The 18,297-nt window shown below is 38.9% G+C and overlaps 1 protein-coding gene across 2 annotated transcripts in view; it reads right to left on the bottom strand.

Annotated features, from left to right (window-relative positions):
* lingo1a (leucine rich repeat and Ig domain containing 1a) overlaps positions 1-18,297 on the bottom strand; it is a 221,161-nt gene that overhangs the window by 49,054 nt on the left and 153,810 nt on the right. The window lies entirely within an intron of this gene.

The raw sequence follows: 18,297 nt of genomic DNA on the forward strand, positions 1-18,297 counted from the left end.
AGAGATTCCCACGCACCTAGAATTTAAACTGAAAATTTAGCTTGGCAAAACCATAGCATTATACAACTAGTTTAAATGCTACCTGGACTGGAGTAATTAAATTAGTGGGAGAGAGAGGGAAAGAGGCTATGCTGCTGGAAGGAAAGAAACATGGCCAGTTTATTCTAGTAAAGCTGGTTATAAATTGGTTGACCAGCCTATGGTATGTTTTCCCTTGAGTTGGTCAGTTCAGCTTGTCTACAAACATGGTCATAATCTGACCATAACCAAGGCTAACCAAGCTACTCAAGCAGCATAACTGGCTTTGACCAACTGTGTTGACCAAGATAGCTAAATAACCAGTATGACCAAGCTTGACCATGCTTATAAACCAGCATGACCAGGACAAAAGCATGACTAAGCATATATATCAACATAACCAGCATGGCAAATCTGCAAAAATAAAAAAGTTTCCAGCTCAAGGCATGCTGGTCATCTAGTAGGCTAGTTAGTTATGTAGCTCTTGACTAGCATAGTGTATGTTTTTTTGTTTGTTTGTTTTGAGCTGGATTTTTTTTAGCAGGGCAGTTTCACCAAGCTTGACTATGCTTATTAAATAAATAAGTACAGTAAACAGAGCATAATCAAGCATCAACATAACCAACATGAAGACCACATTTGTTGACCAGCATGATAGATAGATAGATAGATAGATAGATAGATAGATAGATAGATAGATAGATAGATAGATAGATAGATAGATAGATACTTTATTGATCCCCGGGGGGAAATTCTTGGCATCCAGCAGCAGGTTACACAATACACAAAGTTAAAAAAGATAAAATATAAAATATAAAGATACATATAAATACAATCAAATAAGAAATAGAATATACAGTGTAAATGTACAGTCTTCGTGTGTGTGTGTGTGTAATGGAGATGGAGAATGGAGGTAGTGCAGTTGAACACAATAGACAGTGAACACCAGTTGATGTGCATAATGTGAGGATAACTGATGTCAGCCAAACAGAAAGTGCAAATACACAGTTATATAATAATTTAAATTAAATTAAGCAGTGCAAAAGATACATAAACAGTGCAAAAGATACGTAAACAGTAGATGAATTAACTAGTGAATGAACTACTAGTGCAAAATATGGTAGAACTATAAAAAGTGTTCTAGGCATCAGCAAGTCTGAGAGTGTGTCCATGGACAAGCATAACCAAAATAAAATGCAAAAACACTATAGTTAAATCAAACTATACTGGTCAAGTGCTGGTGCTTTTACCTGGATTACCAGCCTAGCCCACCTCAGCCCTGTTAGACCACCCTAAACCAACTACCAGCAAAAGCTCAGCACCTACCTAATGCTGTATATTCCATGCTTCAACACTGTCAGTCAGTAGGAATATTTCTTGGGTTGAACGAACGCCTGCAGTGTCACAATTTACTGAATTCAATCTTACAGTGCTCTTTTTGTGTCTCAGGTGGGCGTAGATGAACACTGCTGGTGTTAATCTGAAACTGAGGCACCTGGTGGGTTGTAGGATGGGAAAGGATGGGCAGAATTCATCAAAATTCAAAGCTTCATTCACTCAGAAAACTCGGCACAGACAAAAAACCCACCCGCTGCATATACTGCCTTTTTCTTGTGGGAATGTTTGAGTGCTCTGCTACAGACATCACTCATCTGGAGACAGGTGAGTGGCCTGGTCCTGCCATACTGTGAACTGGAGCAGTTTATGTTTAAGAGTGAGAGAGAGAGAGAGAAAGAGAAAGATGGAGATAGAGAGAAGGAGAGGCTGTGGGACACAGTGGCTTCAGTGAGGGCTGCAGTACTGCTTGTGAATACCTGATGGCACTGTTGGACTCGAAGACGGAGAATTCTTGTAGAAAAGCCACGTCTTAAAAACACTCACTGGAAGCTCTCAAGCATCTGCTCGAGAGAGCTCTCTGGAAAACAATAGCAGCATGCCGCATAAACAGGCAGACTCAAATAAAATAGCAGCTGTCTGTTCTGATAGAGGTCACTGGTCTTTCTTCCATCTACATGGACACACAGGTTTGTATGCATGTCCGTGTCCTAGGTACACACGCACGTCCACACATACACACACTAACAGACACACATGCATATGCACAGGGAGGAGGTTGTGCTCCTTATAGGTGCAAATCAGATTAAGGGCTCATTCAGGAAATTGTGCCGACAGACATGTCTGGATCAAAGCCACGCTGCAGCCACATATGCATTAACAGATGAGGTGATTATGGATTTAGTACGGACCCTTAACCTCCCCCCCTTTCCACACGCACATGCACAGACACACACAATCGCACTCACTCACGCATGTCATGAACACGCCCGCCAATACTCAAGTAGTCACCTGGTACGTGGGTGAGTATACTGTGTATATACAGTATTAATTTATATCTCCATCTCCAACTCCATTTCCATTATATACTACTATATTTGCTGCATTTACAGAATTGTTCCAGAATTGCATTAATTCCAGGTCACACAACACACGGCCACCTCCTGTATGGTTAGGAGCTTGTTACTTGGTCAAGGGGTTGCTTTTAAAGCTATTTACTTAAGAGCTGCCAGCAGTGGCCTGCCCGACAAAACCTCTCCACCGTGGGAAGTATGCTCCAGCTTCCTCTGCAGTACACTGACTGAACTTAATTGCACAGTCAAGTCAACAGCTCTCTCAGCTACAGTGAGCACTAACCAGCGAGAGAAAGAGAGGGAGAGAGAGAGAGAGAGAGAGAGAGAGAGAGAGAGATTTCACAGTGAAAGCTCCCAGGAGAGCATATGGCCAATATGATCTCTGTACAAAGCCGGTTCCCGGCCTTTACCACCTCATGTGATTGTTTTTCATTGTTTCTTCGTAAAGTAACTGTAGAACAAACGGCAAACTGTCCAAGGCAATCGAAGGCCCAGTGATTAGAATTAATGTGCCAGGCACAAGGAGACAGAATGGACCCAGCAAGATGACTAAGCCCAAAGATCACCAGAAACATCCATAACTTGATTCTCCCTCTATATTACATAGAACATTTTAAAGGGCCCATACTGTGGAAAACAAACAAACCCCCTATAGGTTTCTTAAAATTATACTTTTATAAAGAAAATATAATAAAAATATGACTTTGATGTAGTACGTGAACACAGTTTGAAAATATATCACCCACCCACTCCCCAGTACAAACTGGCGATATGTGCATATTAACCCTTTAATACCCTGTATCCATTGCAGTGGACATTGTGGTGTGTTTTTCTTTCTTTCTTGTGTATTCTTGCGCTAGCACACACAGATTGAGACTTAATGATCAGAATTAGAATAGACTTTTATCAGCCAATCACACAGCAGCTTAGCCCAGCCCACTGCATTTAAAAAAGAAAATGAATATATGCTTCATGTAAAGTAAAGCATGGCATCATGACAACTAATGAGGTAGAGTAAACACTTTTTTACCTTTTCTGTTTAAGTTGTTACTGCTTAGGAATGATTTGTGAAATAAAAATGTTGTATAAAACTTAATGTCAATGAACATAAGAAAAATACTAATAATATATTTTATTTCTATTTCTTTCTATTAATTTACTGAATCTTGCTTTGGAGTGCATTGCTGACAGAAAATGGCATTTTTACATATTTCTTCATCACTGGAACATAATTCAGATCTGAATGGGGTAAGCTATAAAAACAGCACATTTAGAAACATATGCTTTATGTATTTGTGCGTATTTGTGCTTATCCACCCTTTTTGCCGCATTTTGCCACGCCCGCTTTTGCTATTGTGCTCAAATTTTACGATTATTTCACATCATATACTTTATTTTTGAATCGTATTTAAAGTGAATGCAGTCTAAAGTAACCACTGTTATGGATTCTGAGCATTAAGTAGCCTGCTGTGCTAGCCCAACATTTCAACATGCTATTTGAGGTTATTCAGAGCTATTAAGAGCATAGCTCTTAGCGTGTTGTGAGGCAACGTATAATCCATATACACTTTATTTTAAAGAAGAGAAGCTGCGTCTATGGTCAGAGACTCTATATTTAAACCATCGAGCCAAACGTCCATATGTGTGCTCGTACTTTAACTGAAGGCAAACTCAGTTAGGATTCTCCAGTGAAACGAAGCAGTCAGGTGCTTGTGTGTCGTCGGGTGGAATGTTAGTCTAATAGTTAACCTAAAAGCCTCACAATCACAAAATGTGTCTTCTTCATCGGAGCTTCATAACCGAGCCATTTCTATGGGTAAGGATGATGTGAGGTTGGTTTACACACTCTACAAAATGGTAAGAGCAGACATATGGATGTTTTCCTGGGTTTTTTTTGGGTGAATATTATTGGGTGGCTAAATTTGGCACCTTAAACTATTGACCAGGGATCGGCAATAGATGTGGCCCACAAGCATGAAACATCTGGCCCGTGAGGTTATTTGAACTATAATGAACGATAATGAAAAAAAAAACTAATAAAATGCTTAGTTTGCAAGCTTTTGTTTACATTCCTCTCCTGTCTCTCTGTCGCGCTCTGCGTGACTTTAGTTTATGCCCATTCTTGTTTTTCCACCTGTTCTTGGGCTCCCTATATCCTTATAAGGGTGTTTTTTTCCCGTCCTTGTCCTAATTCACTAGCTGGGGCAGCGGTAGTGTATTGGATCGCGACCCTGACGACACGTGAGAAACGATGTTTTTATTTATATCTTTTTTCCTTTCTTCTTGGGTTCACCTGCTTTGAGATCAATGGTTCTGCAGTTGGGTTCAACAACTCTCTGGGCTGGAGAGCCACTAGTCTGTAGCACTCCATCCCATTACATTATATTTTCCAAAACTGATTTTTTTTTCTTTTTGTGGCCAACCACGTAATGGCTTGAAAAATATCCAGCCCGTGGCCAAACTTAATTGCCGACTCCTGCCATAGATACAGGCTTTCTTATTTGGAATGCACTAGACTAGTAAAATGTATGGCTCTTCACACAATACTCTAATATTTTTGTGTTGTGTTTGTAATATTGATCAATAAGAAAAGTTAAAAAGTTATCATGAAAAAGGAATAATGATTGTGATACAAAAAAGTCAAACAAACGTCATAAATATAGGATTTCAGAAAAAAAATGCAATATTTGACCTTTAAATTGAAGTGGTGTTTTCCATCATTTCTACTGTAAACTTCAGGTAACAGCAACAATGTAACAATATAAAAAGTCTATATATATATATAAAGTATATAAGTCTTTCCTGTATTCTGCAGCCAATAGCTCTCATCATAACCCTTGTCTGTGAGTGCAGTGAAGATTTGCACACCGAATTGTATTGTCTTTTTATTCGCAATGCAAAGTCTTACACTATTGCTCTATTCAGTGTAAAGAAGGTCAGGGTGACCTGCACAATGTAGTTCAGCGCGCCACACTTGACTTAGCTGCAAATTAGACCTTTTCGGAAAATACAGACAGAAAAAGAGGGGAAAGAACAGGCCGTTTGTGAGGATGTAGGCTATAATGAGATCTGGACACACCTATTTTGCCTCAGGATAGGGTTATTTGGGATGTTTACAGGGGGGAAATGATACCCATGGTAAGAACAAAGCTAGAATGATCCATAAAGCTTTGTTGTAAACTGTTAAGATGTACAAATAGAATGATTTTATCTATACTCCACCCACAAATACTTTTATAGCAATTGTAACTAGCAGAACAGCCTTACAGAGCATTGGCAAAACTAGCATATAACTTTAAGGGTACCCAAAAATGGAAAACTTTATTTATCTTGGTATAAATTAATAATGAGGGTTCATAAGCCCAAACATTGTCCTTTTTTAAAGGAGAACTCTATTGTGAAATGGACTTGGGGTTTAATAAAACATGATAATGAGTATGACTTTTGTCAAATAGCCCACCTTAATTCACTCCCAGCCTTCTGAAAAACTGTGCTTTTAGCCAATGCTCCCAACAGGCTTACAATGCTAGTGATAGGGGCATAGAGTTGTCCTTGCAAAGAAATCACTTTTTTTTACACCATTAACAAGATCAAAGTAGCTCCACAATTTATTGGTACAGTTGTGAGGCACTGAGAACTTTAAAAGTGCACAGATTTATTAAAAACATTGTTAATACAAACTTTATCTTGCCGTATTTCTCTGGATGCCGCCATGTTAAAATTAAGTCATTATATGTTGACTGACAAACACAAATTAATAGGTAGGAAAAGGGAACAGATTGCAACATGAATTCAGTGGAAATGCATGAATTTCAGTTGTTGCTAAACATATCTCAATAATATTCAGGAATTTCCATAGAATTAATTTTGCAATCTGTTTCCCTATCCTACCTATTCGTTCCTGCTTATCAATCGTCTTATTATTGATTGATTTTACACCTAAAAGCTTACACTAGGCTGACTGAAGAAAAGGGAAAGGCCAATTGGGGCAGCCACCACTGTTGATATTCTTGTGGAGAAGACGTAGAAGTAGGTGTTGCAGTGAAACAGTAAACAAGCTGGTGCTAGGCTAAAAGATAACCCACCTGACCAGCTACTGTATAATCTCTTCACCTAACTAACTGTAGTGTTCTTTATAAAAACCTTGCCATTTCTGATTGTCTGTTGATATTTTATATGATTGTGATCACACTACTAAAATAAATCTATCCAGCTTAAAAGCAAATCATTTTAAACGAAATCTGAAATAATCAGTATGATGCACCAATCACGGTTTGTCTCATTTAAGATTCTGATTTCTTAAGTTTTTCAAAAAGTTTGGTCCGTTTTCTGTTTTTCTTTAATAGGCAAAATATTTTACTTCTTAAGCAAAACTGTCATGGATGGGCAGAATTTAGGCACACGCAGATGCAGATAAAAAGGTACTTTATTAATAAAAGTACCAGGCAAACAGAAAAGGGTCAACAAAGGCAAACTGCAGTGAAAAAGAGATATCATACTAGGGTAGGTAAACAGTCCAGAGGTCATACACAGCAAGACAATATCAAAGGTCAGGCAAGAATCAAAACAAGGTCCAAATGAGAGATAAACAGGCAAACAGGCAATAGGAAGACACGATGTACGAAGAAAGAACCGCCAATACTCAGCAATGACTGTGAGCAAATGAGCCACTTACATAGGGCTAAAACCATGTGGCTAGTAAGTACTCAGGTGATCTGCTTCCTGGAAGAGTCATGTGCTGTGTTATGTCATCAGGATTGCGTGTAACGTTGGTGTGTGTGAGTCCGGAGGCTGCAGATTGCAGGCAGAGCTGAGTGTGGGAGAGACAGGAGTGCTTTCAGCGCCAGGCGTGACAAAAACAATATTTTGCCTATTTTAAATCAAATAACAAGATACTTTAAAAAGTATGCAGACAACACAACTTCTGCCAAAACCAGATAAATAAATTGGCGGACTACCAGTCATTTTGTTGGAGCAAAACGTGTCCAATTCTTATCTTGGCTGATTTCAATTGAGCACCCCTTATAATTAGCTGTTATTTACAAACTGGTAGTTTGCACTGTCATCACACTGTTCTTACTCTAGGGATATGTTTAAATGTATGTACATGCATTGGTATACCAGCCATTATTGTGATTTGTATTAAAATAAACTCATTCATCCTGTAAACTAAGACTAATGTTCCGCTTGCTGTTTGACCTAAATAAAAATGTACAAGTAAGCGACAAGTTCATTTAACTGGTGGAATGTGATGTTTAGCTCATTGTGTTATTGATGAATAAGTACTACTGTTGCTGTGGGATAATAGTTAAGGATATTTTCTTTACTATATACTGTGACTGCATTGTAGCTTCACCTGGGGCAAAGTCAAAGTCCAGTTTAGCAACTGCAATTTTATTGAGAACATAGAGAGAGCTCTTATCCACCATGTGCACTGAAAAAAATTATGCATAAAATTTACTTTAAAAAAGTTTAGCAACTTTCTGCACTTGCTTTTTTTATTATTATTAATTTCACAATATTACCTTATTACAATTTACTTAATTCATACAATATAACTCAAATAATTTGTGATTCATAATATATTATAGTTCCTAAAATTTAAATATTTTTAGTTAACACACATATTACATTACTTTTTTGTAGTATACTAAAAAGAATGTATTACATGCAGTCCATGTGTTGAGACAGTGAGTCTTGGTCTGTTTACAAAATAAATCTTTTAGATTATGCAAATATTTGAATGTGTGTTTTAACAAAAAATATATATAATAATATTGTATGAATTAAGTAATTGTAATTATGTAATATTGTATCCAGAATTTAAGTAAAGGTTACTAAAAGAAAGGATTGGCTGAAGTTCAGTTCACTTATTTACTCTTTTTTACTGACTTTAAGTCTTGAAAATGAGTTGAAGTTACTTAAATCCATCTGAAATTAAATTCAATAATATAAAAAAAACACAGAAAGAAGTTGCGAAACTTTTTTTATTACCTATTTTACACTTTTTTTTTCAGTGTTCCTCAACACCAGCAGTGTGAACAAAATTAAACACATACTGTAAACAAACACGTATCTGATCGAAAAAAAATCCTCTTATTACCTCAATAAAATAGAAAAGTTTAGGCGCAGAGCATGCTGGGAGGTCCCCTGTCAACTCCTATAGGACCCCACTCTCATACTCAGCACTGCTACAGATGGAGTGATTTTTTTTTAAGCATTCGCTCTCACAAGCTAGCTAGTTACAGTAATGTGTTGTAATGCAGCAAAAGAGCCACCCACCAGAAAGCGGTGGGTACACATTAGAGCACAAATGAGCTGTAAATTAGAAATACAGGGGCGCAAGGAAAAATTGCTGCTAGTATATTGCTGTAATTTGACACTATAGGGAATTACAGAGTGCTATTTTTCATTAGGTTGAATGGGGTTTTTGCCTATATGTTCTGTGAAGCTTGAGCAAGCTGGAAACAATTGCCACACAAGATGTGTGCGGCATGTTTGGCTGAGACATTCGTTTTGCCAATTGACCGCTCATTAAGGCGCACCGTGAGGAAATAAATGACGTGGAAGTTAAATAAAGAAGGTTTAGGGTTTAGAGAGCCATTAATTGCAGCATAAAACATCCACTAATGCGCATTCATTCACAGAAGCTCCTGGTGGGTATGATATAAAGACAGATATAGGGATGAAACAGCAGCTGAAGAAGGCTGAAATTGGTCTTTTCTTTAAAGAGAGTAAAGCATAGCCTAAAAGCATTGGGATTATTTTATTGCTGTCGCACCTTAACTCTGCTTTTTTTATTGACATGTTTACCTGCTCTGCCCGGTTGCAGGGCCTTCCTCTCCCTCTCTCTCTCTCTCTCTCTTTCTCTCTCTCTCTCCTGCACTCTCTCCTGCAGGAGAGGCTGACTAATGTGTTCCCTCCGTGAGCTTCCATCACCTTCACCTCAGAGCCTCAGAGCTGCCAGACACTTCTCTCCCCGCCAGGCTCGAACAATGCCCAGCACACAGCTATTTCCTCCCTCCGCAAGACCGCAATTTATCGCGTCTCACCGGCCGTCGCCTTTTTGCAGAGACAATAGCCCCATGATGCTAGAAGCCGCTATAAAAGATGTTTCCGGACAATCTCGGCACGGCACTCATCTAATCTGGAGCCAATCGAATCTCATCCCCTCATTTCTCAGGCACACCCAGGGGAGGCTGGGTGACACTCGCATTAAGCACCGCGGCAGGGATCATTCATTCAGAGGCTTTCTGGAGCTTGTCTGGTAAATGCAAATTTGTACACACGACTTCAAGGACAGTCGGGATTGTGTGGGCAACTTTCACAGAAGACTGCAGTACAGCAGAGAAAGGCCTATAAAAGGCCTATAAATTGAAGGCAGGTCACGTGGCACGACCATGACTGATTGAAACAGTTCTACACATGGATTCATAACGCATACTAAGCATATAATCAAAGTGACAGTCCATAGGTTTTCGCTGAGAATGTCATAGCTTTGCCGTTCTTATTCTGTGTTTCTTTTGTATATTGATGTGTATATCTGCATGTTCACAGTAGCTCTTGTATAATTGCCATTGTATAAGTGTCAGGGCCAGACAAAGATGAGAAAAAGAGATGAGACAAAGATGGGCTTCATTAGAAATGGGCAATCCAAACTTATGGTCAACAACAGACAAGATCAGTATCAAAAGGCCAATGCAAAAAGCGTTAAACGTTAAGCGTTTGTCCAGGTCAAAAACACAGCAGGGCAGTATAGGAGGTAAAGGCAAAATCATGGTCAAAAAACAAAAACTGTCAAACACAGACTATACAACAATAACATGGGCAAGATAAATGCTTTGTAAAGACTGACAGAACCAATCTAAAACTCGGCAGGGTGTGTTTGAAGTGAAGGGTTACCTATAGTGAGGTGAACAGGTGAAATCAATATTCAGGTGATCAGTCATGTGCTGTGCCATGTGAGGAAGCGAGTGAGTGAAGTCAGTGTGTGGTGCATTCTGGGCAATGGAATGGGCAGGAGGAACAGAAGCACCTTGGGAAGCAGGTGTGCATTTGTCAGTGCAGGTTTTGATCAAGTAATCAGGAAAAGCTTTTATAATCTATAAAAAAGGTCCCAGGACCTACCAGACATGCTGATTGTAACATGAATGTATGTGGTAGCAGAAGAACATTAATGCAATGTATTACAATAGTTTGCCCTTTACTCACTTAGAAATGCAACTACTTTCAATTTAAAATGAACAAAATCTTAAAGATGCAACATTTTCTTTGAAATAATGTCAAAAATAATATTTGTTTCCCTAAAACACATTTCAATAGATTGTTGTCTTAAACTCAGCTAAACCTCTGGTGGTTCCTGTATTTTTTCCTCACTGGTATATTTCAGGAACAACTCAGCTTGTTTGCATTGCTTTCTTTGTAGTTACCAAAAAGTAACAGATCATAATGGGTTAAAGCAATATTCCTTCAAACCTATAGCGTCTATAATTATAACTTCAATGAACTTACATTCAACTACAACTGTTAGGACACTTAAGAACATAACACACAACAAAGACACATGTTGCTTTGTGACATGGTGCATAAAGATGCAAGTAAAGATCCAATAAAAGATAGATAAACAGGGTCAATGACCCAAAGAGTGCAAAGAAAACATCACTCACACCATTACACACCAGCCTCCACCAGCCTGGAATCTTGATGCTAGGGAGGAGGGGTCCATGAATTCATGGTATTGGTGACCAATTCTACCATTCATGAGCATCAGCAGGAATTGAAGCTCATTACACCAGGCTACACTGTTCCAGCTGTTTTTAACTTTCCAGTTTGTTGAGTTTGTGCCCACTGCAGACTCAGCTTTCTGTTCTTGGCTGACAGAAGTGGAATCAGTGGAAATCAGTGCTTATCAACTTAGAAAAGACAATCAGTGGATGTTTTTTTTCTTACAATTACATAATTCTGAGTGCATTAAAAATCCCAGGTCAGTACTTAAACTAGCTTGTCTGATGCCAACAGTCTTGTCACGCTCAGAAAACCTGAGATTACTTTTTTCGTTGTCTAAAACTGCTGGGAAGTTTTTTTGCCTGATTTTGTGCTTTACACTGTTGATCTAGTTGGAAAACTGCATAAATGTTAAGGTGTGGTCCTTTATCATGAAGCCCAATCCAGAGGGAATTAGTTTATTATATTTTACACTTATACTCAGTGATAAAACTCTTGCATCTGGACTGTGATTGAAAAAAAAAGGAGGACCAGTGAGTTTTTTGTCTTCTTGGTCACATGACATCGCGTTCAGTAGCTCCTCCATTTCCACTCGCTGTTGTGTTTACTTGGATCTCCAAAAGCGCACCAAAAGTGTAATTAGGGTGTGTAGCAGTGGACAAATAGCTATTTTATTAAACGCGAGCAGACAGAACTCCGAGTTGTGAGTCAGGACGGGAATAAAATAAACGGACGACCACGGAGTTCAGTGAAAAGTCTGAGAGGACGTCTGAGAAAAACAAGTACATGGTCATTCCAGATGGGAACAAAATAAAAGAGGACCCGCCTATAAAAGAGAAATGAATCCCTTCCAGATAGGGCTTAAGTGTTCCTAATAAAGCGTTTGGTGCGTATACTGTACAATGGACGCCAATGGACAATTGCTTTCCTGTTGTTTTACTGAATGCATGAAAATGTGTCCAAATTTCTGCCCACTGAAATAAATCAGAAATAGAAATAATACATTATTTAGTGAAAAAGTCTTGCTAAAAAATACCAGAAGTGGTTTGCTAATTTCTAAGAACATATAATACAGTCATACAGGTAAAAAACTGATGCAGTTGCAGGAAAAAAAAAACTTTGTAAGTTTGATATCCTGACTTTCTGAACTGGATTTATTAAACATGGGATGGGATGAGGAAAGAAGTAAAGTGTGGTAAAAGTGAAATGGGGTGTTGCATGCACCACCATGCTCACTCCAAATCCAATTTCCAGCTCACTTTGAAATGCTGAGCACGAGAGCAGGGTGAGCAAGGTGGATGTGAAGGAGTCTCCTAAGAATGCAGCTATAAAATCTCTATTTGCATGGATTTATGATAACTTGTAAAGCATTGCTCCTGTAAGCATTTCTCTGGATGTTTGCCATACAGCGTTTAACATCCTTGCAGAGCATGCCGAGCGCCTACGGAGAAAGAAACGCAGTCACAAACCTCAGCGTCTCTCCAAACCCGCACACAGCAGAAAGCAGGGCTGATTGCGGCTAATATGACAGTTAATCAATAGCTACTTTCCTATAATATGAAATGTAATTTGTTCATTAAAAACATGTCAGTGCAGCAAAAGTTTCTTGATGTGCTCTAAAGAAAAAGAACGATTACTCTAAATGATCCTCAGTAAACACATTCATAGTTTATTTGTCTTTTTGCTTCACTGACTATTAATTTTAGACATGCAGAAAGGTGATAGGATCTACAGATCTATAGACTGTTTGATTAGAAGAAATCACGATGAAGAGAGAGAGAACATGTGGTTTGTTTTTGTTTTCTGGGCGATAAATTTCCATCCGATAATTTCCTTAAGCTCAGCTAACCGCGGATTTGCTCATGTAGGCAGGTGCTGCTTCTCCTGCAGCAAAATGTGGGCGAAATCCATTCAGCAAAGGTTTCATCTTTAATTCACTGCATTCAAATCCACTTCTCATTGCCCCCCACCTCTTAAAGGTGGTAGAGCCCTTCAGCATGAATACAACGTGCCTGTTGTATCTGCAGAATAGTTGTTTACATTTCATTCAAACACAGTGTAACAATACATTTTCCACATCTACTCTGAATGAACACATTGTTATATATATATAGTGGAATGTTAAACCTTCTCACACGTCCTTCTAAGCTTCTGACAAAACACTTATATAACTCCTAGAAAGCTTAAACGTATACATACAGCTCTGGAAAAAAATAAAAAATAACAAACCACAAAAAAATGTTGAATTTCTTTGATTTTACTTAATTGAAAGCCTCTGAAATATAATGGAAGATGGATGATCACAAGCCATCAAAACAAGCTGTACTGCTGGGATTTTTCTCCAGAAGTGGTAAACATAAAGTTATCCAAAAGCAGTGTGTAAGACTGGTGGAGGAGAACGTGCCAAGATGCCTAAAAACTGTAATTAAAAAACAGGCTTATTCCACCAAATAATGATATCTGAACTCCTAAAATTTTATAAATATGAACTTTTGCAGTATTTGATTTCTCTAAATTCAAATAGTTTTATTTGATTGGAATTTGTGAGAAATGTTGTCCTTAGGCAAAAACCATCAAAACATTATGATGAATCTGGCTCTCATCACCAGCCTCAGAAACTGCAACTTAACAGCAACCCAGATAAAAGCACCTACATGCTTCACAGAGTATTTTGGTTTAACACAATAGTTTTCCCATAGTATGGATGAGAAAACTGTCACGTCTGGTGCTGTAGGCTGTTTCTCCCACACACAGCTCTAACAGAGGTTTCCAGTTAGACAACTACACTACCCAGAACGCACCACCCGCTGACATCACACACACATCACCTGCTTCCTCCAGGAAGCCCAAATACTGATTACCTGCAGTATAAAAGGACACTCCACGCACACACCTGTTCCGCGTATTGTTTGGTTTATCCACTTTACAAAGCGTTACTTTCTCTGTGATTGTTTTCTCGTGTATGACCTTGTTTCTTTGACGCCGATTTCTCCCTGTACCTCTGATTGTGCATTTACTGTGTTTGACCTGGACTGTTTATTCGTTTACCCGTTTTGGATTATCTCTACTGCTGGATCTATCCTGTATGAACTCTGGACTGTCTCCCTGTTTATGGTATGGTTTATTCTACGTGGTTCCTGTTTGCTGGTATTACACTGCTTCTGTTTTTGACTACCCCTGTACCATACAAACTTTTAATAAAACCCAAAATCCAAACTTTTGACTGGTATTGTATATAAGCAGCTTTGAAGAGTCATTGTTTGAATAAAAAAATAAGCTAGATTAATAAGCAGTTTGTGCGGAATAAAGAGATGTAGTACTTTGGGAAAAAATATTTTAGGTAGGTGTAATTTTTTTAAAAATGTCAAGGCATGTCAGACTTCATCAGACCTCTCTGAATGGTCAAAGATTCCAGAGTTAACCTTCACTTTAAATTTCATTCAGTTTTATTAAAGTTGTTGTTTTTTTTTCATCTCTGCCGTGCTGCCCAATTAAATTACCCTTATAAGTGGTTTAATAACATTTCTTGGGAAAATAACATTTCTTGGCCTTTTTATTAGGACAGTCCTGATGAGTGCCAGTTTCATCTTAAAATTTGATGGTCTTTGCGACTGCACTAGATGTTACTTTTAAAAATAGCAGCTTGCTATAACAGGGCAGGAAAGCTGGAAAAACATGATTTTGGTGTAATCTAAAATCTCTTAAATATGATAAACAGCAAGACGAATTACAAGAATTGAGTAATTTCTTTGAAAGCTATAAAAAGCCGAAGGGCACTATAATCTAATAATGTTCCACAAGTTCCGTTTTGTTCTCTGCGAAGTGATAAAATCGTAGAAGCCATTTGTTTGTAATTTTTCTATTTTTGGGATGATATGTTAGACTCTGCATGCACACAGCCTGACTCCTGCTCAAAAATCAATACAGCCCTCTGAAGCGAAACCTCACCACAACTCACTCAAATTACAAATTCCACCAGTGTACCAATATAGAGCACATACAGTACTCCCTCCACGCAATGCCCTATCACTTTACATAGTCATACATTAATGTATTAACCTCACATGCACAACACGCACACAAACACACATACATTCAGCTTGGTTTTTATTCTGTTCCCAGTTGTTTCCTGTGTCTTGGTGGTTCTCGGGTAGTTCCTGAATATCCAAACCAATTTCCTCATAGCAAAGAGTGACAGTTATGGTCAGGGGTGTGCAGTGAGGCCCTTTTAACCCTTCAGAGAAGGGGTGCTAATAGGTGCATGTAAATCATTACATCATTTTTTTTATCAGGAAATATATATGATAGTTATTGTAAGTGTAAGCATTTATTTTATAAATTAACAAAAATAAAAAAACAGCAACAAATTTAAAGCAATAGTCTGTGTTTTTCAGTTGCTATAGGACTCTTCTTTGACTGACAGCTGTTCTAACCAATCAAAACTGCTTTTTAAAATGGCTTCTGCCCCCTTGTGTCTGTGTGACCCTTCTCCTGATTTTGAGAAGGGTGTAGTAATGAGTCTGTTAGCAAAGTCGAAGGACAGTCTAACCAATCAAATTCATAACTTTCACTATGGGGGGCGGGGCCATGACTGTCTAACCTCTTCTCTCTTCTCAGCGCTGTGCTTAAGGTGTTACAAGTTGCTTAGTCATAAACGGAGCGCGTACAGGATTAGTTCAATAGTTAGCGAACTATTACGGAATTGCGGCTACAGTTGTGTCACATCATATTAAAAATCCTTTTTAAAGGCTCTCCTTCAACGTGAAACTAATTCACAATAATAGGCCACCTGACTGGTGAGTTTTTGTGTGTACTTAATGTTTCGGTTGCCCTGGCGCACTGTAGACATACTAATGAGCAGTGTTCTCAAGTGTCATGCTTTGAGCGTGTGACACACGCACCTCAGCGAGTTCACACGCCACACATGGTATTTCTCACGCTTGCAAATCCATTGGCTGCATATTATAATGTACTCTAGTTGAGCCAATCAGAATATAGATCGCTCTGTTGTTAGGCAGACCTAGTCAAAGAGGGTGGAGTTTCAGCCAGAGTGTCAGGCGCACACTCAGGCAATACCAAAGCCAGTCAAAAGTTTTTACATCCAGTTCAGACAGAAACATGGGCAAGGTAAAAAAAAAAAAAAATCTAATCAGATTTTATTTTAGTTTGAAACTAGTTTATTTACTTATTGTAGAAGGCAAAAAAAAATATGTTTTTGGACTAATTAAGTCCATAGGTGATGCCACAACAACAGGAGACAACAGGTAAAGACTAGCACATGCCTCCTCCAATACATGTGAAATCAGCCACCACATCTTTTTGAACTGTTGCTGATGATGCAGCATTGCCGAGTAGCATCACAGCACGCTCGGAGGAAAGCGCAGCGACTCAGTTCTGATATATCAGCTCACAGACGCCCTGTGCTGAATGACATCACCCTTTAGAGTGATGAGGGGAAAGAGCAGTGCCATCTACTGTACCCCGCCCCCCCTGGAGAGAGCAAGGCCAATTGTGCTTACTTAGGGCTCTGGCAGCTGATGGCAAGCTGCATAAACAGGATTTGAACCAGCGATCTCCCGATCATATTGGCAGCGCTTTAGATCATGAGTAGGCAGACAGAAAATATGGCTGTGTCCCAAAAGCTGTTCCTGTTTAAAACCCTGTGCCTTGTGGGTATCTTGCTCTATAGTTCTGCATGTTGTTGACATCTCCAGAGTGTACACTTTGAGGGGCAGTACAGGGTGTAGGGAGTGATTTGGGGCAGATCTGTAAACGCTAATATATGAAGTATATATACGAGAAGAAAATGAGCTAAATGTTACATAAAATTGGAAGCTTTGCTGCAAACATTACGTTCAGGGACTTAAAAGCCCAGGCCAGGTGATGCCCCTGATTATTATTATCATTATTATTATGATGCTTTTTAATGAGCCTGACTTGGTGCCCTAGGTGCAGTGTGTGATCTGCGTGGGCAGAGTGCCAGCACTGAGTCCTATTAATCCCAAATAAAGAACAGAGAGAAATTAAAATTGCACACCGAGCAAAGTACCAGGTCTCAGGCGGTTAACCCCTTAACAGGCCAGGATTTTGTCAATTGTCTGCCTGACATTATACCACTACATTTTGAGGATTTCTATTTAAGCATCACAATAAAAAAAGCTTCATGTTTGATAAGAAATATTATTAAGAAACATAACTGCAATTTAATAGAAAGTATAAATACAACATTTAAATAAATCTGCTAATGTCAAATTATAATGAATAAAATAATAAAATTGGCTCTGTCCTGAACTTCATTTCAAAATCAGTATTTTCCTGAATATGTTTGTCTAGTTTTTTTGTCTATTTTTAGTCTATCTTCAGGATCTGCCAGAAACTCCTGCTGAGGTTCTACCAGTCTGTGGTAGCCAGCGTCCTCTTCTACGCTGTAGTGTGTTGGGGAGGCAGCATCAGCAAGAGGGACGCTGGACGACTGGACAGGCTGGTGAGGAAAGCTGGTTCTGTGCTGGATTTAGAGCTGGAGTCCTTAACACCACTGGCAGAGAGGAGAGCCCTCAGCAAGCTGCTGAACATCATGGACAATGTTCAACACCCTCTTCACAGCACCATCACCAGGCAGAGGAGCTCATTCAGCGGCAGACTGCTGTCCCAGTCCTGCTCCACCGACAGACTGGGAAGGTCTTTTGTCCCTCAGGCCATAAGACTGTTCAACTCCTCTCAGCACAGCAAACTGAAGACTCTGTGATACTTTTTCATTCCGGCAACTCTGGTCACTACATGTACACACCCCTCATCTCAGCAGACACACTCTCAGAGATGCCCCTTTACATTTCATTATCTTGCACTAGTAGTTTTTGCACAAGCTTGCACTGCAAATTTAAATTGTTATATAACTGTGTATTTGCACTTTTTGTATGGCTGGCACCATATACCCTCATTATATGCACATCAACTGGTGTTCATTGTCTACTGTGTTCAACTGCACTACCTCCATTACACACTACTGACTGTACTTTTATACTATATTCTATCTATCTATCTATCTATCTATCTATCTATCTATCTATCTATCTATCTATCTATCTATCTATCTATCTATCTATCTATCTATCTATCTATCTATCTATCTATCTATCTATCTATTTTC

The sequence above is a fragment of the Astyanax mexicanus genome, chromosome 2 (assembly GCF_023375975.1).
Source record: "Astyanax mexicanus isolate ESR-SI-001 chromosome 2, AstMex3_surface, whole genome shotgun sequence".
Classification (NCBI taxonomy): Eukaryota; Metazoa; Chordata; class Actinopteri; order Characiformes; family Acestrorhamphidae; genus Astyanax; species Astyanax mexicanus.